Genomic DNA, 10,998 nt, shown 5'->3' on the forward strand with positions numbered 1-10,998 from the left:
ACTGGGCTGGGAGGCAGAAGATATGGGTTCTATTCCTGACTTTGACGCTGACCTGTTTGACTTGCCAAAGTCCACCTCTTTCCCCTCCTTGTGCCTCAGTTTCCCCACCTGTAAAATTTAATCAGACTGACCTCCTTTGTATAGCACTTTGACACATATGGATGAGAAGGGCTGTATAAGAACTTGTTATTAATATTTCTTTGCTGATTCTTAATTAATGCCCTCTCCACCCCGATCTCTCAGTATATTAAGTGGAGGGTAGAGAAAGGCTATGGTAACTGCTTTGGGGATTGTGAAGAATATGAGATACCTAAATGGAAGGCCTGAGATTTTTTTCCCCCCCACCATACTTTAAATATCCCTAGTGTTAACCGGAGTGTGAGTGGGGTGAGGAAAGAAACCACTCAGGCCTGACTGGTCTCTCTGGAGGGTACTGACCCAGATAGGAGGCTCTGTCCAAGCCCTGTTGCATTTTATTCTCATACTTTGAGCTGGGTATTCCCAACAGCCTTCCCCACCTGGCAGTGCTGTCTGCACAGCAGCTCCCTGTTCAAACATACCCTGCCAGAACGCCCCTATTGTCATGACCCATCTGGGGAAGGGTCCTGCATGTGAGTGGTAAGTCAGGGGAGAGAAGAAGTGGGTGCATGCATGTGGGGCACAAAGAGAGAGAGAGAGAGAGAGTGTGTGTGTGTGAGAGAGAGAGAGAGAGAAGGGAAACATCCTCCGGGTGGGGCACAGGTGCGTGTGGGCAGGGAGACCATTCCTGCAGATAAGTCACTTGGCACTACAGAGAGTATGAGAGTCCAGCAGATAAGGCCCTCACAGGAAGAGCCCTTTAGAGGGAAAGGGGGGAGGAGAAGTTATTACAAAAGACTTTACGTAGGCAGAGAGTGAGGGAGAGCATGGGGGCTAGTGTGGGACCAGCAGCGGGGAGCGGGTGGGCACGTGTGTGTGGGGGAGGGTGGGGTGTATGGAGCCCTGCAAGGTCGGGGGGGACAAAGTGTGGGGGTTGTGGGATCTGGCAGGTGGGAAGACACAGCAGGGATGCGTGCACACATGTAGCAGGGGGAGGAAGCACAGGGGGAGTCCAGAGGTGGTGGAGAGGAAGCCCAGCCATGGGTGTGTAGCCCCGCTGGAGAAGGAACACAGGAGCTCTGTGTGCGTGTAGATTTGCAAGGTTGTGTATGTGGGGAGCACAAGGATTGTGTGTAGCCCTGAGGGGGGATGGGACAGAGGGGGGGTGTGGGAGGGGGAGCATTCTCAAGGTAAAGAGAAGCATGTCTTGTGGAAAAGGGGAGCGCTGTGTGTCTGCGTAGCCCTGCAGAGGGGGATATGGGGCGGGGAGTGCTGTGTGTGTGTGTGCAGCCCTGCAGAGGGGGCTATGGGGGGGGGAGCGCTCTGTGTGTGTGCAGCCCTGCAGAGGGGGCTATGGGGGGGGGAAGCGCTGTGTGTGTGTAGCCCTGCAGAGGGGGATATGGGGGGGGGAAGCACTCTCTGTGTGTGTGTGTGTGTGTGTGTGGCCCTGCAGAGGGAGGCATGAGGGGGGAGCGTTGTGTGTGTGTGTGCAGCCCTGCAGAGGGGGATGGGGGGGAGCGCTGTGTGTGTGTAGCCCTGCAGAGGGGGATATGGGCGGGGGGGAGCGCTGTGTGCGCGCGTAGCCCTGCAGAGGGGAATATGGGGGGGGAGCGCTGTGTGTGTGTCGCCCTGCAGAGGGGGATATGGGGGGGGGAGCGCTGTGTGTGTGTCGCCCTGCAGACGGGGATATGGGGGGGAGCGCTGTGTGTGTGTGTCGCCCTGCAGAGGGGGATATGGGGGGGAGCGCTGTGTGTGTGTGTCGCCCTGCAGAGGGAGATATGGGGGGGAGCGCTGTGTGTGTGTGTTGCCCTGCAGAGGGGGATATGGGGGGGAGCGCTGTGTGTGTCGCCCTGCAGAGGGGGTTGGGGGGGGAGCGCCCTGTGTGTGTGTCGCCCTGCAGAGGGGGATGGGGGAGGAGCGTGCTGTGTGTGTGTGTGTCGCCCTGCAGAGGGGGATATGGGGGAGGAGCGTGCTGTGTGTGTGTGTGTCGCCCTGCAGAGGGGGATATGGGGGGGGGAGGGCGCTGTGTGTGTGTGTAGCCCTGCAGAGGGGGATGTGGGGGGGGGGAGCGCGCTGTGTGTGTGTGACGCCCTGCAGAGGGGGATGTGGGGGGGGGAGCGCGCTGTGTGTGTGTGTCGCCCTGCAGAGGGGGATATGGGGGGGGAGCGCTGTGTGTGTGTTGCCCTGCAGAGGGGGATATGGGGGGGGGAGGAGCACTGTGTGTGTGTCACCCTGCAGAGGGGGATATGGGGGGGGAGCGCTGTGTGTGTGTCACCCTGCAGAGGGGGATATGGGGGGGGAGCGCTGTGTGTGTGTGTCGCCCTGCAGAGGGGGATGGGGGGGGGAGCGCTGTGTGTGTGTGTCGCCCTGCAGAGGGGGATGGGGGGGGAGCGCTGTGTGTGTGTGTGTGTCGCCCTGCAGAGGGGGATATGGGGGGGGGCGCTGTGTGTGTGTCGCCCTGCAGAGGGGGATGGGGGGGGAGCGCGCTGTGTGTGTCCCCCTTCAGGGGGAGAGGGGAGCCCCGGACCCGCGGGGGGGGGAGTTGCAGCCCCGGGGGGGGGTTACGGGGATAGCCCCGAGGCCTTGCGAGAGGGGCAGCTGCAGCGCCGCGGGGGGGGGGGGGGGTCCCGGCCCTGTCGCCACGGTGACAGGCCCGGCCCGGGTGCGGCTCCCCCGGCCCGTTACTCACCGCGCGGGGGCGGCGGCGGCGGCGGCGGGCTGGCGGCTCCCGGCCGGGTGGCTCTGCCCGCGGGCCCGGCCGCCGCGGAGGGCCCGGACTGGGGCGGGCCGGGGGCGCGGCGGCGATCGCAGCCGGCGCTTCCGTTTCCTCGCGTCCCTTCGCTCCGGAGCCGCAGCCCGGCCCGCCGAGAGCCGCCCCGCGCGGCCGAGCCGGGACACTGCCCCCGGCCGGGAGGGAGGAGGCGCTGCCGGCAGCGCGCCCGCCCCCGGCGCCGGCAGCACCTCCCCAGCCCTGCCCGGCCGCCAGCGCCGGCCGCCGCCCCCCCGCGAGGGCAGGGCCCAACCCCCGGGGCGGCCGCGGCGGGCCCCGCGCGGGCCTCCCGCCGAGTGCGGGCTCCGGCCGCCGGGGCCAGACCCCGAGCCCCCCCCCCGGGCGCGGGCAGCAAGGGGTGTTACCCGCCCCCCCATATCCTGTCAGGAGAGGGCCCAGGTAAGGGGAGCTACTACGGGGGGGGGGGGGGGAGCTCTTGTAGGGATAATCAAGGTGGGCCATTTCCATCAGTTGACAGGAACGTCTGAGGAACAGTGGGGGGGGGGAAATCAAACATGGGGAAATAGTTTTACTTTGTGTAATGACCCATCCACTCCCAGTCTCTAGTCAAGCCTGAGTTAATTGTATCCAGTTTGCAAATTAATTCCAATTCAGCAGTCTCTCCTTGGAGTTTGTTCTTGAAGTTTTTTTTGGTGAAGAATTGCAACTTTTAGGTCTGTGATTGCGTGACCAGAGAGACTGAAGTGTTCGCCGACTGGTTTTGAATGTTATAATTCTTGACGTCTGATTTGTGTCCATTTATTCTTTTACGTAGAGACTGTCCAGTTTGACCAATGTACATGGCAGAGGGGCATTGCTGGCAGATATCACATTGGTGGCAGATATCACATTGGTAGATGTGCAGGTGAACGAGCCTCTGATAGTGTGGCTGATGTGATTCGGCCCTATGATGGTGTCCCCTGAAACCTCTCCAGCGCATCATCAAAGATCTACAACCTATCCTGAAGGACGACCCATCACTCTCACAGATCTTGGGAGACAGGCCAGTCCTTGCTTACAGACAGCTCCCCAACCTGAAGCAAATACTCACCAGCAACCACACAACAGAACCACTAACCCAGGAACTTATCCTTGCAACAGAGCCCATTGCCAACTGTGTCCACATAGCTATTCAGGGGACACCATCATAGGGCCGAATCACATCAGCCACACTATCAGAGGCTCATTCACATGCACATCTACCAATGTGATACATGCCATCATGTGCCAGCAATGCCCCTCTGCCATGTACATTGGCCAAACTGGACAGTCTCTACGTAAAAGAATAAAATGGACACAAATCAGACGTCAAGAATTATAACATTCAAAAACCAGTCGGAGAACACTTCAATCTCTCTGGTCACTCGATTACAGACCTAAAAGTTGCAATTCTTCACCAAAAAAACTTCAAGAACAAACTCCAACGAGAGACTGCTGAATTGGAATTAATTTGCAAACTGGATACAATTAACTTAGGCTTGACTGGAGACCGGGAGTGGATGGGTCATTACACAAAGTAAAACTATTTCCCCATGTTTATTCCCCCCCTCCCCCGTACTGTTCCTCAGACATTCTTGTCAACTGTTGGAAATGGCCCACCTTGATTATCACTACAAAAAGGTTCCCCCCTCCCCTCTCCTGCTGGTAATAGTGTGTATGGTAACACCCATTGTTTCATGTTCTCTGTGGATATAAATGTCCCCACTGTATTTTCCACTGCATGCATCCGATGAAGTGAGCTGTAGCTCACGAAAGCTTATTCTCAAATAAATTGGTTAGTCTCTAAGGTGCCACAAGTACTCCTTTTCTTTTTGCGAATACAGACTAACACGGCTGCTACTCTGAAACTTGAGAAAGGGATAGATAATGAGACAGAAATATCATATTGCCGCTGTAATTCCATGGTACACCCACATCTTGAATACTGCATGCAGATGGGGTCGCCCCATTTCAAAAAAAGATACATTGGAATTGGGAAAGGGCAACAACAATGATTAATCTCTCCTCATATGGAAGCCGTTCCAGGCTGCGACTTTTCAGCTTGGAAAAGAGATGACTTAACCCCTGAGGATAGGACAAGAAGCAATAGGCTTAAATTGCAGCAAGGGTGGTTCAGGTTGGACACTAGGAAAAACTTCCTGTCAGAGTGGTTAAGCGCTGGAATAAATTGCCTAGGGAGGTTGTGGAATCTCTCCATCATGGGGGATTTTTTAAGAGCAGGTTGGACAAACACCTGTTTGGGATGGTCAAGATAATACTTAGATTTGTCTTGAGTGCAGGGGACTGGACTAGGTGACCTCTCGAGGTCCCTTCCAGTTCTATGATTCTATGACTAGGGGAGATATGATAGAGGTCTATAAAATCATGAATGGTGAGGAGAAAGTAAATAAGGAAGTGTTATTTACGCCTTCTCATAACACAAGAACTAGGGGTAACCAAATGCAATTAATAGGCAGCAGGTTTAAAACAAACAAAAGGAAGTATTTTTTCACACCACGTACCGTCAACCTGTGGAACTCATTGCCAGGGGATGTTGTGAAGGCCAAAACTATAACAGTGTTCAAAAGAAGAACTAGATAAGTTCATGGAGGAGGATAGGTCCATCAATGGCTATTAGCCAGGATGGGCAGGGATGGTGTCCTGTCCCTAGCCTCTGTTTGCCAGAAGTTAGGAATGGGTGACGGGATGAATCACTTGATGATGTCCAGTTCTGTTCATTTCCTCTGAAGCACCTGGCATTGGCCACTGTTGGAAGACAGGATATTGGATTAGATGGACCTTTGGTCTGACCCAGTATGGCGGTTCTTATGGAGTCAATTCAAAAATATCTGGCGGTCTGGCTTTGGCCTGTAGCCCACCTACTGACTACCCCTGCCTTACAGTATCTTTGGGGACCAATGGGTTGCTGTAGGATTGTGTGGTAGCCCCTGTAGGAAGGTTACTGCCACCACCACTCCAGCAACTACAAACAGGGGCATTAGTTAGGGAAGGGGCATAGTATGCTGGGGCTTGTAAACAACTCGGGAACAGCACAGCCACCGGGGTAGTTAGTCAAACTAGATTTTCCAGAAACTCCAACAAAGGAAGAGCTTTTGGTATAAAAAGATGAGCTTGAGCTGACCCAGGGTGTTCACTTTCATCCAGCCAACAGCAGGATTGTCCCAGGGGGTCCCCAGATCTTGCAGACGGTTGAAAAGTCTTTGGCTTAGTAGGGCCCCATAAGACTGATAGGTGACCGCTGGTAAGCTTTTAGCAGGTATATAGGAACAATTATTGTCTTTAAAATAAATGTACTTTGCTGAGAAAGAGCTTGTAGGCAACCATAAAAAGAGCACATCCAGATGCTGGTCTTTCAGCAGACTGGCTTGCTGGGGGATACTCAGTGTAAGACAGGGAGCTGAGCAGACTTCAACCTCCCATTCAGAAGGGAGTGAGGCAAAGGTCCCAGCTCAGAGACAGGTGACAGCTGGAGACCTGATGAGGCATTCCTGGAGCAGCCCACAGGAAGGAGACTGAGGTGCAGTTACCCTGAAACTGTGACACTCACCATCTACTTTGCTCCACAGCTTTCAGAATTTTGTGGGGCCTTTTCCCCACCCCCTCCTCCTAATTGATGGGGAATTTCACTGCTTAATCAACAATGGCTTTAAGAATCTGCTTAGTTTCCATCCCTCCCAGCTGTCCCATGCAAACATCAACTATTTTTAGTCCTACTAAACTTGTACCCTAGGAGTTAAATGGTGCATATTTGGGAGCTGTAAAAAAAAAAAAAAAGTCCATTCCTAATCATATGATTTGATGCCAAATAAGACTACAAATCTCAACCCATCCTGAACTGTGGAGCTGCTAGCAATATCCTTCTATTTAATGAATTAATGAGATCAGATATGCTAAATTCCTAAGCCAAGGTCAAAAGAAAACATTACATGTGGTACACCTCAAGAGCCTTGGTCCCATCTGCTGTTGATTTTTGCACCCTTTGCATTGTCAGTAAACAGAAACGTAACATTTGACCCTACTACAATATAGCTATTTTTCTTTGAACAGGATTAAACAAAGAGAGAAAGGATTAAAGTAAACCCAAATTGTGCTATTATTCCATGACTTCCATGCACTATCCCATCTCTGAGCACTGGGAGAGGCTGATCATGTCACACAAAGGATTCAACACAATGTTGTATATGCTGGCAGTGTTTGGAGCAAGTCACACAGGGCACTTGCCTCACTGTGTTTAATTTTAAATTGAGATGTGTTTGTGTGTTTCCTTTCATGCCGGTGTTTCTTTGAATAGCTGATGGGATTGTAAAGCAGACTGGGGAACCTAGAAGTCTAATCTAACTGTCACCAGCCACCAAATAGTTTGCTTTCAGGACATCCCAGAATTAAAATGTTCTGCAGTCCATTAGGTCCCTGTCTTGCACATGGATCTGTGCAGGTGCACCGCACGTACCTGCAAGGATTCACATCATGTCAACTGGGCTCTATACAGGCACGGGTATACACCTGTGCGGATCTCACTGCAGGATTGGAGCCTTCATTTGTATGATGAATAGATCTGGAAATGGCCCAAGAGAAATTCAACCTACAGAGAAATTATTCTCATTAAAAAAAAAAAAAAAAAAAAGCAGCTAACTTCAGGGTTAAAAACACGTCTGTTTTCAGACACACGGAGATTGTCCGTTGGGTGGAAACCAGAATCACTATTCACCATGACAGCTCTGTAGAAATAGTAACAAATGTATGCATTGTGAGCCCAGTCCAAAGCCTGTTGAGCCTTTCCACTGGACTTCAATGGGTACTTGTGACATACCAGGGTGCAACTGAGATCAGTGAGGGGCAGTGTCACCCCTGCCCTACAACCGTGGGTGCCTTACAATACCTTGCTAAAGTAGCTCCCACCTGGGCCACTCACAAACAGCCTTCCAGCATGCAAGCCCCATGTTGAGTGTCTGTGTGTAACAACAGCCTGACAACCACACTTGAGTTACACTCTGGCTCTCATCAGCCTTGGTTATACCGGAGGGTGAACCCAATACACTCCCAGTCCTGGATTCCCCCCCCAGAAATGTATGCCTTGTATGCCCAGCCCTCCGCTGAACAGTCCAAATATGACATCTGTTATTCCTTTAAGGGAATAATATACACCAGCTTACCACCCTAATGGAGTTACTCAGACACTTTAATTTAAAACACACCAGATTAGATAAAACAAGTTTATTAACTACAAAGGTTTTGAGTACAAGTAATGAGGCACAGAAGTCAGAAATGGTTACAATAAAGATAAAAATGCTTTCCAGCACCTACCTAAACAAAACTACATTAGATTCAAAGCAGTGTCTCACCACATGCTTACAACAGCATTACTGACCGAACTTTCAGGTCAGGACCCCTTCCCCAGAGTCCAACAGCTGATTCTTTTGTCTTCTCAGGTGTGGAAAGTGATATGGGCAGGGGGAGAGAGAAGGGTCTTGGGCTGTTTGCCCCTCCTTTTTATAGTTTCAGTCCCAGTCTGAAAAGCATTTCCAGCTGAGAAGCAAGAGACAGGGAGTCTGGTGAAGGAAGGAGACCTCATGCTGTTTCTTTACTAAGATGCAGATTTCTTTGTCTCTGGGACCAAGGAAATCTGAGGGTCCTTGTTGTCGTGACAATCTTTTCAATGATTTATCATTGGGAAGCAACTGTCAGCCTTCAGGGATGCTAGATTCAGCTGTCTTCAGGCCAGTGGACAGCCTATGTTCCAGGGGGAAACGCTGATCATCTCAGCTAACAGTGGATGGCCTTCTCCAGCTAGGAAGGACAAAGATCCAACCCACAGCACTGTCTGAAACTCAGGAGGACTTGGTGTTTGTGTCCTCAAGACACTGCTGAGCCTCAGAGGATTCAGACTCCTCAGTCAGGATCTGCATAATTTTATCCACAAAGTGGCACTAACGTACTTCACCGGGAGAAAAATTAACTCCACAGCTATGTGGCTGCCGCCAGGTTTAACCAGGCTATCAACTCCCTGGAGTGGCTCCTCTAAGGGCTGCTGCAGGCGAGATGGAGAAGGCTCCCTCCACCTCCAGCATAGCCACAGTTTCAGAAAGGCCTAATGTGGCAACTCGTGTCAAGTGACAGCACTCAAACTGCATTCCTCCCCCTTCATCCACCACTCTACATCCCTAAACAGAGGTGACCTATACAGGTGAAGCAAGGGGAGAGGTCAGGCAGGAACCATTGTACTGATGGGCAAGGACATAAATATCACAATGAAGAGAATGGCCTTTAATGGAGCAGCATGTTGGTCCAAGATGAGTAGGGAAATCTCTACCATCCTGTTCCAGGCACGGCATGGAATCATAGAAATGGAAGGGACCTCGAGAGGTCATCTAGTTCAGTCCCCTGCACTCATGGCAGGACTAATTATCTAGACCATTCCTGACAGGTGTGTGTCTAACCTGCTCTTAAAAATCTCCAACGATGGAGATTCCACAACCTCCCTAGGCAATTTATTCCAGTGCTTAACCACCCTGACAGGAAGTTTTTCCTAATGTCCAGCCTAAACCGCTCTTGCTGCAATTTAAGTCTATTGCTTCTTGTCCTATCCTCAGAGGTTAAGAAAAACAATTTTTCTTCCTCCTCCTTGTAACAACCTTTTACATACTTGAAAACTGTTATGTCCCCTCTCAGTCTTCTCTTTTCCAGACTAAAGAAACCCAATTTTTTCAGTCTTCCCTCATAGGTCATGTTTTCTGGACCTTTAATCATTTTTATTGCTCTTCTCTGGACTCTCTCCAATTTGTCCACATTCTTCCTGAAATGTGGCGCCCAGAATTGAACACAATACTCCAGCTGAAACCTAATCAGAGCAGAATAGAGCAGAAGAATTACTTCCTTGTCTTGCTTACAACACTCCTGCTAATACAAAAAAAGCAAACAACATTCTGGAATGTAACAGTGTTACACAGTTGACTGATATTTAACTTGTGGCTCATTATGACCCCCAGATCCCGTTCTGCAGTACTCCTACCTAGGCAGTCATTTCCCATTTTGTGTGTGTGCAACTGATTGTTCCTTCCTAAATGAAGTACTTTGCATTTGTCCTTATTGAATTTCATCCTATTTACATCAGACCATTTCTCCAGTTTGTCCAGATCATTTTGAATTTTAATCCTATCCTCCAAAGCACTTGCAACCCCTCCCAGCTTGGTATCGTCCACAAACTTTATAAGTATACTCTGTGCCATTAATCTAAATCGTTAATGAAGATATTGAACAGACCCAGAACTGATCCCTGCAGGACCCCACTCCCTTTATGCCCTTCCAGCCTGACTGTGAACCACTGATAACTGCTCTTGGGGAATGGTTTTCCAACCAGTTATGCACTCACCTTATAGTAGCTCCATCTAGGTTGCATTTCCCTAGTTTGCTTCTGAGCAGGTCATGCAAGACAGTACCAAAAGCTTTATTGTCAAAAGCTGTCAGCAAAGCCAGAAAGGGGAACCAAAAATCACGTGGGATGGTCCCATGGTGGCCACATAGTCCTGAGCGGGGCCAGAATGGCGCTCTGCACAGACACCCAGCACAACTGGCCTCAGCAACTTCAGAACCAGAGCAGCCAGAAACCTCATCAATCCAATTAGCCTCTTCCCGGGGCACCAGTGCCATCAATGCAACAGGTGTGGTGCACCCCTTGTCCCTGCTTCACTAAACACCGACGCAGTCCATAGCTCCCACGCATCGGTGCTGCAATCCCTAGCCTGGCTGCACCAAGCCCTAGTGCACTGCCTAGCCCCGCTGCACCATGCACCGGTGCTACCTATGGCCCCGCTGCACCATGCACCGGTGCACTGCCTAACCTGCGGCACCATGCACCCGTGCTACCCCTGGCCCTGCTGCACCATGCACCGGTGCATTGCCTAACCTGCGGCACCATGCACCCGTGCTACCCATGGCCAAGGTAGCCTAGCCTACCTGCACCATGCACCGGCGCTACCCAGGGCCGGGCTGCACCACGCACGGCCTAGCCTAGCTGCACCATGCACCGGTGCTACCCAGGGTCCAGCCGCACCCTACACAGCCTAGGACGTACCAACCCCTCGCCCGGGCCCAGCCCCACGGGGCACCCCACTGGCGGGCGGGCGGAGACAGCGGCAGGGCGCGTGCGCATG

General features: G+C 51.9%; 1 protein-coding gene across 4 annotated transcripts in view; it reads right to left on the reverse strand.

Annotated features, from left to right (window-relative positions):
* Positions 1-10,964, reverse strand: part of DPP8 (dipeptidyl peptidase 8) — a 49,167-nt gene extending 38,203 nt beyond the window's left edge. The window contains exons 1-2 of one of the 4 annotated variants that reach the window (XM_074966569.1): positions 10,218-10,964; positions 9,492-9,686 (exon numbers count right to left, since the gene is read on the reverse strand). The gene's annotated coding sequence lies outside the window, so the exon portion shown is untranslated. Of the gene's footprint in view, positions 1-2,767; positions 2,812-5,349; positions 5,564-9,491; positions 9,687-10,217 lie in introns of those variants that run through there. The other 3 variants (XM_074966570.1, XM_074966573.1, XM_074966572.1) reach the window with 3 other exon arrangements.
* Positions 10,965-10,998: the final 34 nt, after the last annotated feature.

Source organism: Natator depressus, chromosome 10 (assembly GCF_965152275.1).
Source record: "Natator depressus isolate rNatDep1 chromosome 10, rNatDep2.hap1, whole genome shotgun sequence".
NCBI lineage: Eukaryota > Metazoa > Chordata > Testudines > Cheloniidae > Natator > Natator depressus.